Genomic DNA, 18,465 nt, shown 5'->3' with positions numbered 1-18,465 from the left:
AAAATGCAATCCGCCTTTGCTCGGTTACAGCAGCGTTTTAAGGTTTGTGAAGGCGGGGGCGGTGCCGGCAGGGAGAGCAGCCCAGCTGGGAACGGGCGCGCGGGGACTCCTGGTCCGTGGAGTCCTCCGCTCTGCGCTCGCAGCCCTGCCGGTCCTGTCGGTTGTAGTGAGGCCCCTTTGGTGTATCCTGTCAGCTGCTCTAAGCCGCGAAGCTTAGAGCGGGTCCGGCGAGGCGTGGCGGCTGCAGCAAGGAGTTACGATGGTTCTCGCAATGGGCTCAGCGTTGGAAAATGCAATCCGCCTTTGCTCGGTTACAGCAGCGTTTTAAGGTTTGTGAAGGCGGGGGCGGTGCCGGCAGGGAGAGCAGCCCAGCTGGGAACGGGCGCGCGGGGACTCCTGGTCCGTGGAGTCCTCCGCTCTGCGCTCGCAGCCCTGCCGGTCCTGTCGGTCCTGTCAGTTGTAGTGAGGCCCCTTTGGTGTATCCTGTCAGCTGCTCTAAGCCGCGAAGCTTAGAGCGGGTCCGGCGAGGCGAGGCGTGGCGGCTGCAGCAAGGAGTTACGATGGTTCTCGCAATGGGCTCAGCGTTGGAAAATTGCGACCGGGTTATCCCTTGACTCTTCATCTAGATCCACCCATTACTCCCTTTCTCCTCCCCTGACCCCCGTACACTCCAATAGGCTGTACCCTCTGGAGGCACAGGTCGACCCTCTTCTCTCCCCCTCCACTGTGCCCTCCTCCCCCATTCTTCCCCCGTCAGTTTGCCCCCTCCCCCTTCATCCTTACCTCTTGCTAATACGCTCCTTGTCCAATATGCACCATCCCGGTACTCCAATCTCATCTCCTCCCCCCTATCCTTACCTACCACCCCCCTTTTTAGTCCACCTCTCCTCCAACCTTCTCCCCTAGTTAACTTTCCTTACGTTCCCCTTTTTCCCTCCTCTTCTCCACCCCCTCCCCACGCTATGTACCCTGATTTCGCCACAAACCCATTGCATCTCTCTCTCCCTCCCCCCACTCCTCCAGCAATGCTGTGCTACCTCCTTTTCCCCCCTTGGTAAGCCTTTCCCTCTCTCGGGCCTTGCACATCCACTTCCTTTCTTCAACTTCCCTATCTCCCAACCCCCCTCACTCTGCCAGATGCCTGTTCCCTCACAGCCACCTCACCTAGCTGACAGGCCCTCTCCAATCACCTCCCCTCTTTTCCTCCCAAACCTCCTTCATTCCTATGAATCTACACATTCCTCCCCTCTCCTTCCGCCCCACTGCCTTGCTCCTCACCTTCCTCCCCCTAATTATGTTTTTAATTCCTAACCTCCTTGCAACGCCAACAAAGACAACTCTCCTTTCACCTCTGATGAACCAATGCCTGCTCTGAACCACCACCTTTCCCCACCTCTGAACACTATACCCCAATGGCACTGTGCTTAAATTGTTTACTTCCTTCCTCTCTGATAGATCCCAAATGATTAAAATAGCGAACAGTCTTTCATCTCCTTTGGCGGTAGGTCAAGGTGCTCCTCAGGGCTCTATACTTGCACCCACATTGTTCAATCTCTATTTAGAGCCATTGGGAAATCTAAGTAAATCCGGGATCCACTACCATCTCTATGCGGATGACACTCAAATCTACCTTAAGGTGGCCTCCACTCATGATCTCTCCATCCTAAGCTCTACTCTCGACTCCATTCAAAACTGGATGTTAATTCATCAACTGATTCTGAAGCCCCCTAAAACTGAATTCCTCCTCCTCTTCTCCTCCTTACTTTCAGAATCTGGAACTCACTTCTGCCTCAGCTCCGGACCACCACCTCTTCCCAGGCCTTCAAAACTGACCTCAAAGTTCTCCTCCTTCAAAGACACTTCCAAATTTAATTCACGCCCTCCCTATTATCTGAAGGAAGTCATTCCATTCTAGGAAATTCTGTTCTCTATGACTATAGAAGGGCCTTCCCAGTGTGTTCATGTGGTTTGAGTTTATTGCAGTATTCTATTTCTACTTGTATTTTGTACTCCTTGGTAACATGCACACGTCACTTTTCCTCTTGTAATGTATCGTTTGCTACCTCTTGTATTGTGTTTGCTTTTGATACATGCACAACTGCCACCATTGCCTCATGCAACATAACGTTTGTTCTTGTGTTTTGAGTGTCTGCCATTTATTGCAGTATTATACCTCTACTTACTTTGTACGCTTTTGTAACTTGCACACCAGTCACTTTTTCCTCTTGTAACGTATCGTTTGCTACCTCTTGCATTTTGTTTGCTCTCAATACATGCACAATTGTCACTATTGCCTCATGTAACGTAACGTTTGCTTTTGTAACATGCTCACTTGTAATTTTCTCCTCATGTATCATTACTGTTCCTATTGTGAAGCGCTTTGACACCTTCGGGTAAAGTCTGTGCTATATAAAAACGCATAAAATAACAAAATAAAAATACAAGGGGCCACACGGAAGAGCTTCTTCACTTCACAAGTGGTCAAGAGGTTCCTAGAAGAAGCCAGAAGAATCACACCGCGCCCCCAAAGAGGGTGACAAAACCCACATGGAATCTAAATATGGTCCTCACTCAGCTAATGAAAGCACCATTTGAGCCGCTACACAAGGGCACGCACAAATGCCCTCACTAAAGACAGCCTTTTTAGTGGAATAGCATCACTGCATAGTTAGTGAGTTGCAGGCACTAACATTACAGGAACCCTACTTCAAAATTCTTAATGACCGAATCGTCATGAGAACGAATCCACTCTTCATGCCAAAGGTGGTATCACAAATCCACGTAAATCAAACCAAACAGATGCCAAGTTTCTTCCAAAATCCAAAGAGGCAGGCAGAAATGTATTGCACATTCTAGACGCTAGAAGAGCAGTGATGTATTGCATTGAAAAGATGAAAGAATACAGAAAGACAAAACAAATCTTTGTATCATTTGCAAACCGCTTCCTTGGGAAACCAGTAACCAAGAACACAATCGCAAGATGGATAGCACAAACCATACAATTGTGCCACAAACCAGCAGGAGCAACATTACAAAGGGTCCCACTGGATCATTCAGCAAGAAAGAAAGGGCAACAATCGCCTTCCTAGCCAACACACCACTTCAAAACATTTGCATGCCGGCAACATGGTCTTCAGTGCGCACGTTCACGAAACACTACTGGGTGGACATCCAAATGAATAAGGAAGCACAAGTAGGACAAAGGGTCTTGCAACATCTATTCACAAACCAACTCTCATCTTCGACCAAGTCACCACAGAACTAACAATCCGCTACAGAATCTATGCACAGCATGTGAATCCAGAAAAGAATAACACTGCAAAACATATGGTTTCTTACTTGTCGGTGTAGTTTTGCAGCTTCAAGAATTTTCTGGATTCACTAGCGAACCCACCCTACTCCACCAAAGAAGGAGAGCGAGAAACCAGAAAAAAACGAATCCAAAGAATGGCGACCAAAGGTGGGAGCTTCCGGAGGAAGCACATCATACGGGGATACCAAATGGCAGGCGGTACGTCGACGCCCACAAACAGAAAAAATAAAGGAAATACAACAATTCCAGACCCAACCACTAGATGGCTCAATAATGCACAACATGTACATCCAGATAATTCTTCAAGCTGCAGAACTACACCGACAGGAAAGAAACTATTTGTTTTCTAATGGAGGTGGTGTGTCCTCTTTTGTGATGGGTCCCTCAATTGCTTTTAATCCGCAAATTTAAGTAAGTTAGCATTTTAAGGTCGTCTATCAGTTTCTTGTGGTCTAGTGAGGTGTTCCCTTTATATAAGCACTGATAGAAATCTTTCAAGACCTCTGCAATTTTAATAGTGTTAGTGTGTACTGCACCATGTTTGCCTCTAATGGAATTGATGACATATTTCTGTAGCTTGTATTTTAGATATGATGCTAGACTTTTACCTGCTTTATTGGCTTCCCCTAGGTGAATACTCTTGTTTATTGATCTGGATCTGTGTACCTGCTCTTGTGCTTATTTGTTGTATTCATATTTTTTCTGGAAAATCTCTTAAAGGATATTACTGTCTCAATTGGAATTGTTGTGTTTTTCAAGATCAGCCATTTGTTTTTCCAATTTTATGAGTTTAGTGTTAGCAACCTTGTTCTAGTTGGATCTAATCTTGATTATCCCTCGTAGTGTGGCCTTCGGGGCTTCACATCTCGTGATTTCTGAGGTTTCGCTGGGTTTGTTGTCACTAAGGAAGTTCTGTATTGTCTCTTCAATGACTAGTACGTTATTATGGTGCTTACGTTTTTGGCACGGGTGGGTTTCTGAAATAGAGATGTTATGCAAGAGTGATCCAATATATCACTCTAGGTTTGATTGTTGTCTGGTCAACCTTTCTGGTGGAGTGGCAAAAGATTAGCAGACAGAAAATGCGGGAGTAAGAGCTGTGTGGAAAAGAGTAGAAGGTATAGTCTGGGTTTTGGATTCTCCGTGCGTCACAATCTCGCTCATAGGTTTTCGAGGGCTTTATAGCTTTTGCTGCGGTGGTATGCGAACTGTAAATTTTTGTCTTGCAGGGTCCATGGGAAAATTAAAGTCACTTGTAAAGATGGTTGCGGAATCTTGGATCATTTTTAGATGAGACATGGTCATTCCAAAAGGATGGTTCATCTGTTGTTGGGGCATATATTGTAGTGTAGTTCCTATTTTCCCTATAGGCCCTGCGCATTGGAATAACAAACAGCAGTGTAGACATAGGACTGAGGTCATCTAGGTCTCTACTGACTATGTTAGACTTAATTTAGGTTTGCTCCAGCTAGCTCAGAGGTCACTGGAAACTTTCTTGACTGAATAGGAAGGGATCAGCTTCCCTGGCTCAGACAAGAAGGGATTCAGCCTCCGACAACCGCATAAACATGACAACTTTGCTCCCTCAGAATAAGAGTCAATCTCTAGAGTCGTGTGAAACAGACAGCTATTTCACTCAGTCAGATGTGCATTCCTAGTTTCACCACAGTGCAGAGAATAGAGAGACGGGCGTTTTCAATAAAAGGTATTATTTATTAAGCAGCCTTCCTTCTCATGCAAGAGAAATTAATTGCCACAATTGCAATACTTAATGTAAAGTACGTACAGTAAAAGGAGTATTATGAAATAATACTGTAAAAGCATTGATATGGTTTCTTAGCCATAAGACACTTTAAAATGGATAAAATATATATACATAGGCTAACGTGCTCAACTGGTGCTTCTAAAATACGCCTACCCCGGTGTACCTGACCTAAGCCTAATACGTGGGAAAGAGTAATTAGTAGCAGTTTAAGTTAAGTAGGTTTTTGCCAAGAATCTGACTCAAGAATTCTCTCTAAGGGTTTAATCAGCACTGTACCTTGGGAATAGAATGTAGGCGGTCTGGTATCTCTCTCTCAGGACTCGATATCCCAGTCACCCGCAAGGGTAGGCTGGAAACGCCAGAGCTGGATTTTCTCGGCAGGAGAAAAGACAGCGTCTTTCTCAGCGTGTCAAAGAGGAGGGGCAGCGTCTGTGGGCTCTCCGCGTCTGCTGGGCTCTCGGCAAGTAGATTAGCTGCTCTGCTCCAGAACCACCACCGTGTGTTTGCTTAAGGTTTGGACATAAGACGTCAATAAAGATGTCACTAAGAACTGGCCGTTCTTACAGTGCTCGCAGGAGTTCTATTACAAATCAAAACAAAGCAAGCAGGGATTTCCCAGGTTGCTGGAGGTTTGGTGTGTTGAAAGAACTCGTTGTGCTTTCTAGGAATCTGAGGAATAGCTTTTGCCATGCCTTGGGCTGCAAGGGCGATTTACTGAAATATGGATCTGCTTCTTATGCCATTATAGGGATATCTATTGATTATAGCCGTGTAAGGGCATAAAATGGTAGTATTGATTCAGGTTCCTAGATAAAAACCCTACAATATATTGACAACAAAGAATTCTTTATTTTTGGGAAATTTTGAATATGATCCATCTTTCTTGTTTGTCTGTGAAATTGGAGATTATATTTATATAGGAGTTCCTAGATATTAGGGTAAAGGTGCCGTTTTTCTTCCCTATACCATCTGAGCATTCTACATCAGAAAAGCAGTGATTTCACATTGAGGTGATGTGTGAAGAATCGATTTTGTTTTTGGGAATTTTGAGTTTGTATAAGTTGTTAACAATTATATCAGATGGTTGATCCTTTTCACATTTATTGAAATTATCTTGATATTTTGCGTTGGATGAAGCATGATATTAAAAATTAGAGCTCACCTGTTTTGTAAGATGAGGGGCCAGTTGGGGATGTAGAGAAAGAGGCAATGAGTGGACCTCCTTGCTCACATCTACAGATTAACAATGGATCCTGATCCAAGAGAGACTACCTTTGTGATGGTGAAGAAAGACATCTATTTGAATGACCGTGCCACACTTTTTTAGTATTGACATAAAGAGAAAAGATTTTAAAAAGTAAGTACAAAACAGAAGGGAAGATTCAATATAGGAAATGTAAGCAACCAGTCCCATCCTGGTTCGACTCCATCCCAGCCACCTCCCCTAAAGTATCCAACAGGAATGTCGAGAGGAGAAAACTCTCCTCCACGGCAACAATATAACAGTATAGACCACTAGGGACTGTCTACACGAGCATAAAACTGAGCATAGTTATCTGTGTGTGCATAATGTGAATGGAAAAGGAAAAAAAATGTTGGACAAATGTTTTTCATATCGAGTTAACCTCTGGAGAAGTAGAGCGCTATTGGAGGAATTGAATATGTCAGGAATTGGACATGTCAGGAGTAGTATTCTATTTCTTTATCAAGATGAAATAGACACCTGCAATACTAAACAGCCAATAACAAGAATTAGGAACAGTAGACTATATGGAGGCAGTCAGTCAAGTTATCAAAATCAGACCATTATCAAACCATTATACAGCCAAATTTAGGGGGAAGGTGGCATAAATCCTGAATCAGAAATGGTCTCTTACCTTTAGGCAGGAGGTAGAACACAAAAAATTAAGTATATTTGCAGTCGTTTGGTTGAAAGTACAGCCATGAGGGACATTTAGGAGAATGTTCAGGTATCTAGATCTTACATTGGTTTTAGTTCTCGGTACAGTGAACGTTCCCGGCATGAATTAGTGCTTGCTTTTAGAGGGGCCAGTCTTGTGTTGCAGTGCCCATAGTTGAGTCGTCTTTGTTGTCCAAGATAGTGGGGTTGTGATAAAAGAGGTGTGTGGAGCTTTGAATAGATATACTGTATTTTGCTGAACCCCCAAAAGAGTATTGACGTTTCATAGCTTTCAGTTTGGGTCGCAGAGCCAGGAAACCCTTTCTGGTCTAAACCGTAGATTTTGAGAAGTCCTGAGACTCAAAGATTTTGTTTCCTTTCCATTCTATGTGGTTGTTTCCACATAAATAAGCACTTTGTGTTCCTAGTGGGTCCCTAGAACTATCCCTGTGGGCACACCATCTTCCCTTAAAACAAAGAAAGGGTTCCAACAAATTTTAATGATGCAGTTCTTTGGTGTTTTTATTCTTCACACTCTTTGTAGTTCAATTATAATTCTCCTATTTCATGATTTTTCATCACTAATTTTTTCAAATTAGGTTCATGAAAGCTAGAAAAATGTAGCATGTTGTTTCTATCTGTATTTTTGATGTGCAAGTCTGTTTCAAATCCTTTGTTGGTAATAGATACTTTCACGTCTAAAAAGGTAACTGATGTTTTTGAAATGTCCCAAGTGAGTTGTATGCGGTCATCAATTTTATTGAATTCTGTAAGAGCAGTGTGTAGTTCTTCTTGAGAGCTTTTCCATATAATAAATATATCGTCTATATATCGGATTAGCATCTTGAGGTTGCTTTTCCAATTTGTTTTATTTAGAATGAGTTTCTTCATACGTTTGCATGAAAATGTTTGCATAAGCCGGAGCTGCTGAATTGCCCATCGCCATTCCTACCAATTGTTGATACCACATTTCTTTGTATCTAAAGTAACTATGGTATAGTGTAAATATCATTAGTTCCAGTAGATGGAAAATATAGATTGCAACGCACATTGCAGCTATACTTTTACTGAGTTTGAAAGACCAATGACGGTTAATAGTTATCACCACTGTGGTTGAAGAAATAACCCTACAAGATCATTTTATGCATGTATCATTGATTTTTGTTAAAGAGTCACTGTTTTTTTACTAGTTATTGTCTTTATCTTTATTTTTAGTGTTATTCCCTGATGAAGGGCTGAAATATATGCCAGAAATGCATTGGATATATCAGTAACCATGTCAAATGTGATATACAGGAAAATTGGGATGAAAAATCATGAAATAAGAGAATTATAATTGAACTACAAAGAGTGTGAAGAATAAAAACACTAAAGAACTGCATCGTTAAAATTTGTTGGAACCCTTTCTTTGTTTTAAGGGAAGATGGTGTGCCCACAGGGATGGTTTTAGGGACCCACTAGGAATACAAAGTGCTTATATGTTGTTGACGCCCGGGGACGTGGGGTGTTACCTGTGTGGCACCTAAAAACTTTAAAAAAAAATACTAATCCAAAGAAACTGAAATTAATATAGCTGTGCATTTGCCTCAAACGCTTATTGTTTCCACGTAAATGCCATCATTTTTTCCACATGTTGACAGCGGAGTGGTTTACATACAATTGGACGCTGGTATATATGGTTTAAATGTTTACTGGTGGAAGCAAGGGACGCTCTTTCGAACTCCAGATCCATCTTGTATGTTATATTAGTATTATGTATGGACCACTTTTTCAAGAATAGGATGCAGGAACCGACTGTCCTCCTTCCCCTAGGTGGTGTGAAAAATGCAAAGGTTCCCCTTTCCGTTTCTGTCTTCAAGTACTGCCAGTTCGCTGGTTAGTTTGTCGTTAAAAGAGACTAGATATTTTTGTGTGACTTAGTTTCATAGTCTTCTAGGTTGCTAATTCTGCGTCACGTCACAGCTATCCTTGTGTTGATTTGTTTGATATCTAAGCTGATGGCACAAATCTAATTTTGCATTGCGTCCGTATTGTCCTTTGAGGATTTGGTGAGATTATGAACGTCTGCCAGTTTCTTTAGTATCATCTCCATCGTAAAATTAATGTTATTTCTTTACTTGACAGGCGAGCCGAGATTTTGCGGGTCGGCTTGTACTCTCTTTAGGTTGTTTTCTAAGATTTTCATTTTGCTTGATTGTGATTTTGGTTACCGTTTATTTGTTGCAGCCTGGTATTTTGTCGTGTTGAACAGTTCTGCGCCATTATTAGCTGTGACTGGTGGTAAGCATGGTCTGTTTCAGATGTTAAATTTTTTTTTTGCCGAGAGCTATTTGACCTAGGGGCACTGTGACCTGAATAAAGAGTTTTTCTGAGGGATCTCCAGAGTGTTAGGAATGTTCAGTACTAATAGTAATAACAGCGGTTTATGTGGGAATGCTGTCACACTATCACATAGATGAGGCACTTTTATGAGGGAGCTCCTGAGTATTAACAATATGATGATAGTGCTACGGCAGAGGTTCTACCCAGATGTAATGATGATTTGTGTGTGTGTGTGGTATCACTCTCAGTATATCACTCCACTTGACACTGATTTACTAGGTACTAAGGACGGGTGATGTTGTAGAAAGCCAAATGAAGGACATCACCTCAGCCACAGTAAGCAGTTAGTGGTTTATACCACTAGTATCACTGCGGTCATAGGGGTAAGGTTAAACTGCAAGTGTACAGACAATATACTATGCTGGGATCACCATGTTAAATATGCTTTAAATCGGTATACGTCCACTTTAACAAGATCTCTTAACTTTGTGAGTGCTGAGCTTTGGTAGGGCTGGAAAGGTGTAGCACAAGTCTTTATGGTGCCTTGTTCTTGTCTTCACCACAAAATAAACACCTGGGTTTAATAGAGAAAGTAAGGAAGATGACAAAAGGAGAGGGAAAAGACTTGGTTTAACTCAAACATGTGGAGTATTCCCTTTTAGGGATGAATTCCCTCACCCACCAGAGTTGACACGCTTCATCATAGGGAACCGCCTCACACTGTGATGCCTAGTCACGGTGCGGGCTACAACCCCCTCACTAGAGCTAGGAAATCAAGAATGTTTTCAGAGGTATGATAAATACCTTTCTAATAAGTGGTGAGGGAATGGCAGGGCGTGAGTGAAGGGAATGTGATCTAAAACTGGCTACAAGGTACACAAAACTATTAATTCATGCACCCTTGACTCAGGATTAAAACCAAGCAGAGGGCCAGGAGGGTGCAGTTATGTCTGCTGGCTCTTTACAAAATAGTAGGTCGACATGTTTCTGCGTTTGACCCTCCTTAGAGGTGTTGCAAAATTCTTCAGGATCTGTATAGCGAATGCTCCTGCTTAGGTGCTCAGTGATATAACAAAAATGTATCAAAATACAAAACCAGTGGTCCACATATATGTCCGAAATAGGGATACACTGGTAGTCTCCTGCAAGAGATGTTGTACATTGCATTAGTCATATATACCTTAATGTGAAAAAACAGGATAACAACCAATTCTCATTCAACAGATCCACAGCCAAATTGATAGTAGAGGGATTATGTATAAACCTTTTCTGTATACATCACCCATGCAAATTCTTGTTTGCCTTGTACCAAACTAAGGAAACAGGTGAACATAACATTGGGGTAGGTCAAGGCTTACCCGCTAGCGTCTGGATCAAGGCCTCAACTCCGGCCCTGGCGTGAGACTCAGGGTATATTCTCCCCTATAATTGTATCATTGGAGGAAACAGACAAAGGTAGTTTAAAAGCAATTGAAAACATTGAGAGGAAAAGGACTTACACGGTATTAAAAGCCACAAATAGGCATCAAACAAGGAGCCTGCCATCTCCATCAAATCAGGTCCCATCGAAATCCTATTGATGTATTGCCAAACCGGTGTTGTTTAATATCTAATTATATAAATGAGTCTTATTTAAAAGTGATGGTGATAACACCCTTCTATTCTACATGCCCAGGAGCGCTACATAGCTTGTTCAGACAAGAATCTGGGCATCTGTAATTACATGGGGCCCCTTGAGCCGAACTCGTGCACTGACTGGCCAGATTGTAAATTCTACTAGTAGCCGGTGTTGGAAACTGAAATAGGTCCGTGCATGAAAGTGCATTATCAAGCGTATAGTGGACGCTCGTCACCTCTGCCATTGACACTATGCAACTATACATGGATGTCGTATTTCAGATTACATTGAGGACCAAATGACAAGAAACTTGGAGTATCTGGGTGGGGGCGTAGCTTGCTATCAACGAAGATGACCACTTGAGCTGTAAGCTCCTCATTGCCATCACACAATCCTGCAAGAATCCTGCATCTGCGCGGTCTATTTGACCTGATTCGAGCTGCTGCCTCCTCCAGAGTGAAACAGGAGCGTTGTAAGCCAATTCCAGTCCCTAAATCCTCACTAGTGAACGAGCTGGATAAGTTTACCCGCTGAGCCTCTGCACTGGGCCGCGATCCCCAGACTGCTGTGGAAGAGGAGCTGCACTCCAAAATCCAGCGGCTGATTTGTCCCCGGGCGCTTGTGGTGGGCTGACGAGCACAGTGTAAATCAACAGAGTTGGTGGCAGCTGCGGTGCACACCGCTGCCGGGATAGCGGCGTACCTGCGGGGCGCTGAGGCCTGCAACAAAGAGAGAGTGTGAGACACCCAGGAGGCCTGCTGGGTGAGGCCGGCAGTGTTGGGCCCGGCGATGTCCCTAGTGGAGGACCTCTCCCTGTGCCGGAGCGAGAAGGCAGAGCCAGCTTGATATGGTGCTCTGAGGAGACCCGCGGCGGGAGCATGAAGACTGTAAAGATACCCCGAGCTCAGTGAGTACAGAAGTGGGCCCATGGACTCTGTGGGAGCGCGGCTGGTAACGCTGGCCATTTTGAAGCCCGCAGATACTGTGGTCCATCCGCTGTGCATTGTAGTAACAGCGGCAGCCTTGGGGAATTATCATTCGGTGGCAGAGTCAGCCATGGAGCTTCGTGGCACACTGTATATACCCCCGCACCCCTGGCACAAGTGGCTGTGAATGGGCACCCGGAGTTGGTTAGCAACCTTGGCGATGCTTGAGTGGGAAACCTGGAGACAGTGGCGCCATCTCTCGAAGAGCACTGCGAGATTGGGGCTGAACGAACAGGCACACTGTAAGGCTGGCGGAGAGAGATCTGCCAGTTGTGTGTGCCGGGAAAGGCTGGTGTCGAACCCCTGCAGCCACACGTCCTGCTGATAGATCCCGCACAGTAATCTATCTGGGGTGGCGGTGTCTCCTGTTCAGAGTAGAGGATGGTGACACTGGCAGCGGTAGCTCACTGGGAGTTCAACCCCTGGTACTTCTTGGCTTGTCTGGTTGCTTGAGGACCGAGAAGTTGTCGCTTGGTCGGCGTCCTGGTGGCTGACAACAGTCATTCTGTGGTGGGGCACATCGGAGTGGCCGCTAAGCTGGCTCATTTTGGTGGTCAGTACACTGGCCTGTGGCAGCATGTGGACACGGAGGGAATAACTTGAAGTGAACTGCCTGACTGTGGATACCCGGCTAGCTGATCGAACAGAGACCATTTGTAGCTGTTGCGGACCAGCCACGATGGGTAAAGTAGGCAAGACTCCGCCTAAAATTACATTTGATCAAAGGAAAACTAAAATGAGGGAGAATGCCTCAGAAGACTGCGATAACACGCAGGAACAGGCCCAAGAGGAGGCTGATGGAGACATCAATGCCATGCTTGCTGCAATGGAGAAAGGCTTACAGAACAGCCTATCTATTTTTGGGACTAAATTAGACTCCCTCTCATATCGGATGGATAGAATGTCTGAATGAATGGACAAACCGGCAGAAAGGCTGGATATGATGGAGCGCTGGGTCACAGAGGTGGAGGAAGCACAGACCCCAATAGACACTGAACACAAACAAATGGGGAAGGTGCTACAAGTGTATTAGGAATATAACTCTTTCTAGAGAATTGAATGAGTTCTGAAAATAACTTTTTTTTCATATTTCTTTTAGCTTTTTTTAAAGTTTTATATTTTTTGGGGGGGGTTGTAGAAAATTCAGGAACTGCAACATGGAAACTGTTCAACAAGAAGAAAATAAATGAAAAATATTTAAAAATGTATCTCCTTTCAGAGCATTTATGATTCTGAATGCTGCATTCAATTAGATTCAGGCTCTGTTCACCAATAACATCAAAACATTTGTTGCACCGCATATGCATATGCGCCAAATATGGCTTAAGGTCCATTTCTGCTATTGCTGGCGATGGAGGAGGAGCTGTAGATGTGCTGGCCACAGCTGGTGGAATCTGCTGGGCCAGACCTCTTGTGGCTGCTTGGGCATATTTCGCAGGGTGCATATTTTTAACATGTCTGATCATGGTATGGATTGAAAAGGAGTATTTTTTTTAGATGGTTTCCCCTTGAAAGAACAGTACCACAAAGGGTACACGTTACTTTAGGGGCATTTACCTTTTTTAGTCCCTCAGGAAAAGTTAAAAACTTCCAAATAAAAGATTTCCCCTTCTGGGCTCGCTGGTGATATTCTATGTGGGAGTCAGAAGAAGAAGATGTTGTTTCCTGTCTTTCTGCCATCCTGTTGTTTTTTCTGCTTCCAGCTCCAAAAAGGGTCCTTCCAGGAGAATAAAGCAAATAGTGAGGGAAATGGGTGGGGTTTTTGAAGATTCTAGACCTGAAACTGCTATGAACCAATGCAAAGTATTGTTTTAGAGTCACATGACTTGACGAGCGCGCTCGGGTGCGCCCTCATGGTGCGCGCGCATATGGACATTTTTTACTTTTCCTGAAGGGCTAAAAAAAGTGAATGCCCAGAAAGTCACTTGCACTATATGTGGCACTGTTCTCTCAAGAGGAAACCCTTCAAAAAAGTACTCCTTTTCAATACATACAATGATAAGGCATGTTAGACAAGTGCACCCTGTGCAATTTGCACAGGCATCAACAAGAGCTTTGGCCACACAAATACCACCAGCTGTGGCCAGCACATCATCTGGACGACCACTTGCATCTCCATCCACTGCAGAGATGGACTTAAGACCATTCTTGACAAAAGTCCACATGAGATACAACAAATGTTTTGAAATTATTGTGTATGGGAGCAGAGCCTCACTCTGATCGAGCAGAGAATTAATGAACACCAATGCTCCCAGAGAAGATGATTCTTTCAAAGTTTGGATTTATTTTGTTCCTGTTGAACAGTTTTGCAGTTGAAGATTCCTGTTCCTGTTTGAAAAAAAAATATTTAAAACTTTCAAAAAAGAAAAAAATATATAAAACAACAAAATAAAAAAAAGTTCTTTTCAGAACCAACTCACTTCTCCAAAAAGAGCTGTATTTCTTAACACAATATCATTATTTTTTAGAATGAATGAATGTATAGTGAATAAATGAATGACTGACTGTAGGGGAGGAAGAGACTGAGGGAATGAGTGAAGAATGGAGAGTATGGTGAGTAAGGAAAGGTGAGTCAAAGAATGACTAAAAAAAAGGGGACTAAGGGTAGGGGAGTGAGTTAAGGAGAGTTAAAAAGTAAGGGAATGGCACTACGAAAAAGAGAGTAAGTGACGGGTAGTGAAAGAAGGTGAGCGGGGGCGGACACAGGGAAGGAGTGTAAGGGACGGAGAAGGGAAATAGAGTAGGGTAAGGGGAGTGAAGGTATGAAAAGTGGAATAATGGTGAGGGTAGGGTATGAGGATGATAAAAGGGAGGTAAATGAAAGTGAGAAGTGGGGTGTGAGGGAGACAGAAATTGAGTGAGGAAATGGAGGGACTTTGGAAAGCATAGTGAGGGAATGTCACTGAGGATTTAAATAAGTGAAGGAAAGTGAGGGAGAGTGAGGAAAAGAGAGCAGAAAAGACAACAGGGGTGACATAGAGACAGGAGGAAAGGTAGTAGGGGAAGGGGAATGACTATGAATAAAGGGCAGTGACAGTAACAGAAAGGGTATGAGGGTGAGAGAAGCAGAATAAGGTAGAAAGCGAAGGAGAGCAAGTGAGTGAGAGGGAGGGAGGCGGTTAGACTGAGTGACACAGACGAAGAGAGGGAGAGTTAAATGGAGTGAAGGGGAGTGGAGGACTAAACGAATGGGATTTAGCAAAAATGAATGACGAAAATGAAGTAAGGGAAGAGAAATGAAAGATGGAGTGAGGGAAAGAGAGTAAGGGGGAGTGAGAGAATTGATGCAGGTGAAAGATAATAGGAGTGATGAACAGAGATAAGAATGGGTGAGTTACTGAAGAGCAGTGACGGTGAGAAAAAGAAGCATATTAAGAGACAGGAAACAGTAGTGAGTAAGAGAGAAGGATTTATGGAATAAGAGAGGAAAGAAGACTAGTGGACAAAGAGGCAGACAGTAAGAGACACAAACAAAGAGAGAGATAAGAAGTGTGAAGGAGTAAATCAGTTATAGTGAAGAACACATGGGAAACAAAATGGGTGCCAGAAATACTAAATGGCTTCCAGCTCAAGCCAACAAATCTGTCTAATAATCAACACATGGGCTGTGTTCTCTGTCTTAAAGAAATGACTGTGATAAATGGTTTTAGTAAAATGAGCACTTTTAAAGTTTTTCACCAGGATTTTACATGTAACTACCATGTCTGTGTCTGCTTGCCCTATCTGTGTCTGTGCTCACACCATCTCACTGTCTCTACTGGCAAAAAACAGACCATATGTGTATATATAAGCAAGACATTACATTCCTTTTTCATTTCAACAGCACACCCTGGATCTTTATTGCACAGCATAGAGCCTATTTGGGCACTAAGAGGCCTGACGGACATGCTGCCTAAGATTCTCTTAGAGGAATCTCCCGAAGCACACCCTCATAGTTTCAATTCTTTTTTTGTAATTCTATTTGTTCGATTTGGCGTTCATGCACCCGTTGAAGTGCGCCATTACTTTTCGCATCTTGGTACAATCAGAAGAGAGTCCTGCTACATCCGCAGGCCAGCGGGTTGCACAGCCTTGTGCACAAATTGTATTCAGAAATTATGCAATTTAATCCAAAGTAATCCATTTTATTCGTCTTTATTCTTGTTTTCTCTTTACATCTGTTCCAATCTTTTAAAGCCACGTCAAAAGCAGTGCCATTCGTTTCGATTTTTGGTTGTAAATTATTCAATGTATTGCCCATCCAGGCCTATACTTGAACATTTTTAAACATTCTTCCACTTTTTAACATGTTCATCAGACTTAACTCAATGCATTTTGGTTCTTTGAAAACCTTCCTCAGGAGTATCTGCAAGTTGTAGAAATATACAAAATTACATTTATTTTACATCCCCCATCTGTCAACACAAGATCCCCCTAGTTTGTAGTTACCATCGTGTATCGTGCTAAACCCATGTATAAACCTCCATCTCTCGCAAGTGTAAACACCCTTCCTACTCAAATCCCCCAACTTCCTTGTGCACTCAAACACTCTTTAACGTGAATGAAATTAAACATGTCCCCTTCACAAACTTACTTCTTCTCTACCCTCTCGTCCGTTTATCACCTTGTCCAGCCGATAAGAAATGATACAATTGAACTTTAAACATTAACAACGTGTTGGACGTCAGAAGCAGTTGTTTCCACTTTTTGAAGAGATATACAAATCGGGACTGTTCACTTGCATCACATAGATTTTTTGATTTAAAGGTGTCAAGCAATGTAATGTCAACAAATATGCACCATTACGAAAGGGTTGTATACTCGGGTGTTAATTTATAGTTTATGTAGGATTGTGGGTAACTGAGTTTTGCGAAGGCAACAGAACCATAACGTGAGAGCGGGAGTTGGAAAGGACACGTGGGAAGTTTTGCACCTATGACCGCAGAGGTGGGGAGGGTTACATCTATTTGAAATCGGGATGAACTGCATGATTATTTGTAGCAATCAAGAGGACGTAAGAGGAGGTTGAAACGCTACGATGTTAACATCCGGTATGCATGGGGCTGGACAAGGTGATAAACGGACGAGAGGGTAGAGAAGAAGTACGTTTGTGAAGGGGACATGTTTAATTTCATTCATGTTAAAGAGTGTTTGAGTGCACCAGGAAGTTGGGGGATTTCTCAACCTTGATTTACCAACTGTGGATATTATGTGGATTGGCCAGAGCGGATTAAAATGTTACCAATTGATGCCATTGGTAAAATCCTTTTTACATCAGCCACACCCTGACCTCATTATTGTGCACTGTGGTGGAAATGACCTGGGCACTTTGACTGGGGTAGGTCTGGAAATGCTTTTAAAGGACACCTTTGGGCAATTGATGTCACTTTTCCCACAAACTGCCTTGGTATATTCAAATATATGCCAAAGACAAAAATGGAATTGGTCCAACCAATATTGTCCACAGATTGAGAAAGCAAGGAAACATGTGAATGGAGTCTGTTTCTGCTTTCCTCAGAGATTATGGAATGGGTTCTATATACCACAACAACTTGCGTTACAACATGCAAGGCATTTATAGAAGAGACGGTGTACATTTCACAGATGACGGGAACAGAGTCTTTCTTTTGAATTTACGACTCTGCATCGATACTTACTTAGGAGTACAAAAAACACTATATAAACACAACGGCTCTTTTTAGAGCCAACCAACATCTAAACTCTCTAACATGTTATTTAACTATATATTTTTTGTTTTTGTTTTTCGACGTGCACGCACCTCGCGGTATTTTTTTCTGAAAAAATATTTTATTTTGCCCGTTGGGGTCCTTCAGGGCCCCCCTGAGAAATCCTAGGGGGACAGGGAGTCTCTACCTTGCCCCCTTTCCACGATCTCCACTATAGTTTTTCACACTCTTGTAAATCGAGGTGCGCGACCGGGTGCGCGCACCTCGCAACTTTTTAGGGAAAAAAAAGTACTTTTTGGCCTTGGGGGTCCTTAATGGAGCCCCTAAGAAAACCTATGGGGGCAGGGAGTCTCCACCCTGCCCCCTTTCCTTGTTCTGCCTATTTGTTCTCTACAATATGTTGACTCGCACTGACAAAATGGCGTTCAACACTTCCTGATTTTCACCGAATCGAATGTTGACAAACGTCAAACAGCAAATCAAAATTCCGCTCGCGCGCAGCGGTGCACGCTTATAGATATATATATAATTGATTTCAACTTTAATTTTCTCAGCAACTACTGGAGAGATTTACACCATTTAAAGAAAAGCGTTATCTGCGAACCAGACTCTACCGTTTTGCCAAATTAACATGGGGAAAACGTATTTTGGGACCCCCCTTTTATCTCAGCCCGCACTTGACGAATCCCCCCCTAACTTTCAGGGAAGGAGTGGAGCGGAGCGGGCCATCTTCTTTGAGAAATTCGCAAAGATTCGTCCACCGGCGCCAAAGTTACTCTGAATAGAATGTTGCGGATTTCCTATGGGAACTAGGTCCTAACTATAACTACCTACTGGCAACCGCCAGTCGGTAATATATATACTATACAATTGCAAGCATTGCGATCAGTGAAGC

The sequence above is a fragment of the Lissotriton vulgaris genome, chromosome 7 (assembly GCF_964263255.1).
Source record: "Lissotriton vulgaris chromosome 7, aLisVul1.2, whole genome shotgun sequence".
NCBI classification, from domain to species: domain Eukaryota; kingdom Metazoa; phylum Chordata; class Amphibia; order Caudata; family Salamandridae; genus Lissotriton; species Lissotriton vulgaris.
Note: the sequence above shows the minus strand (reverse complement) of the source record.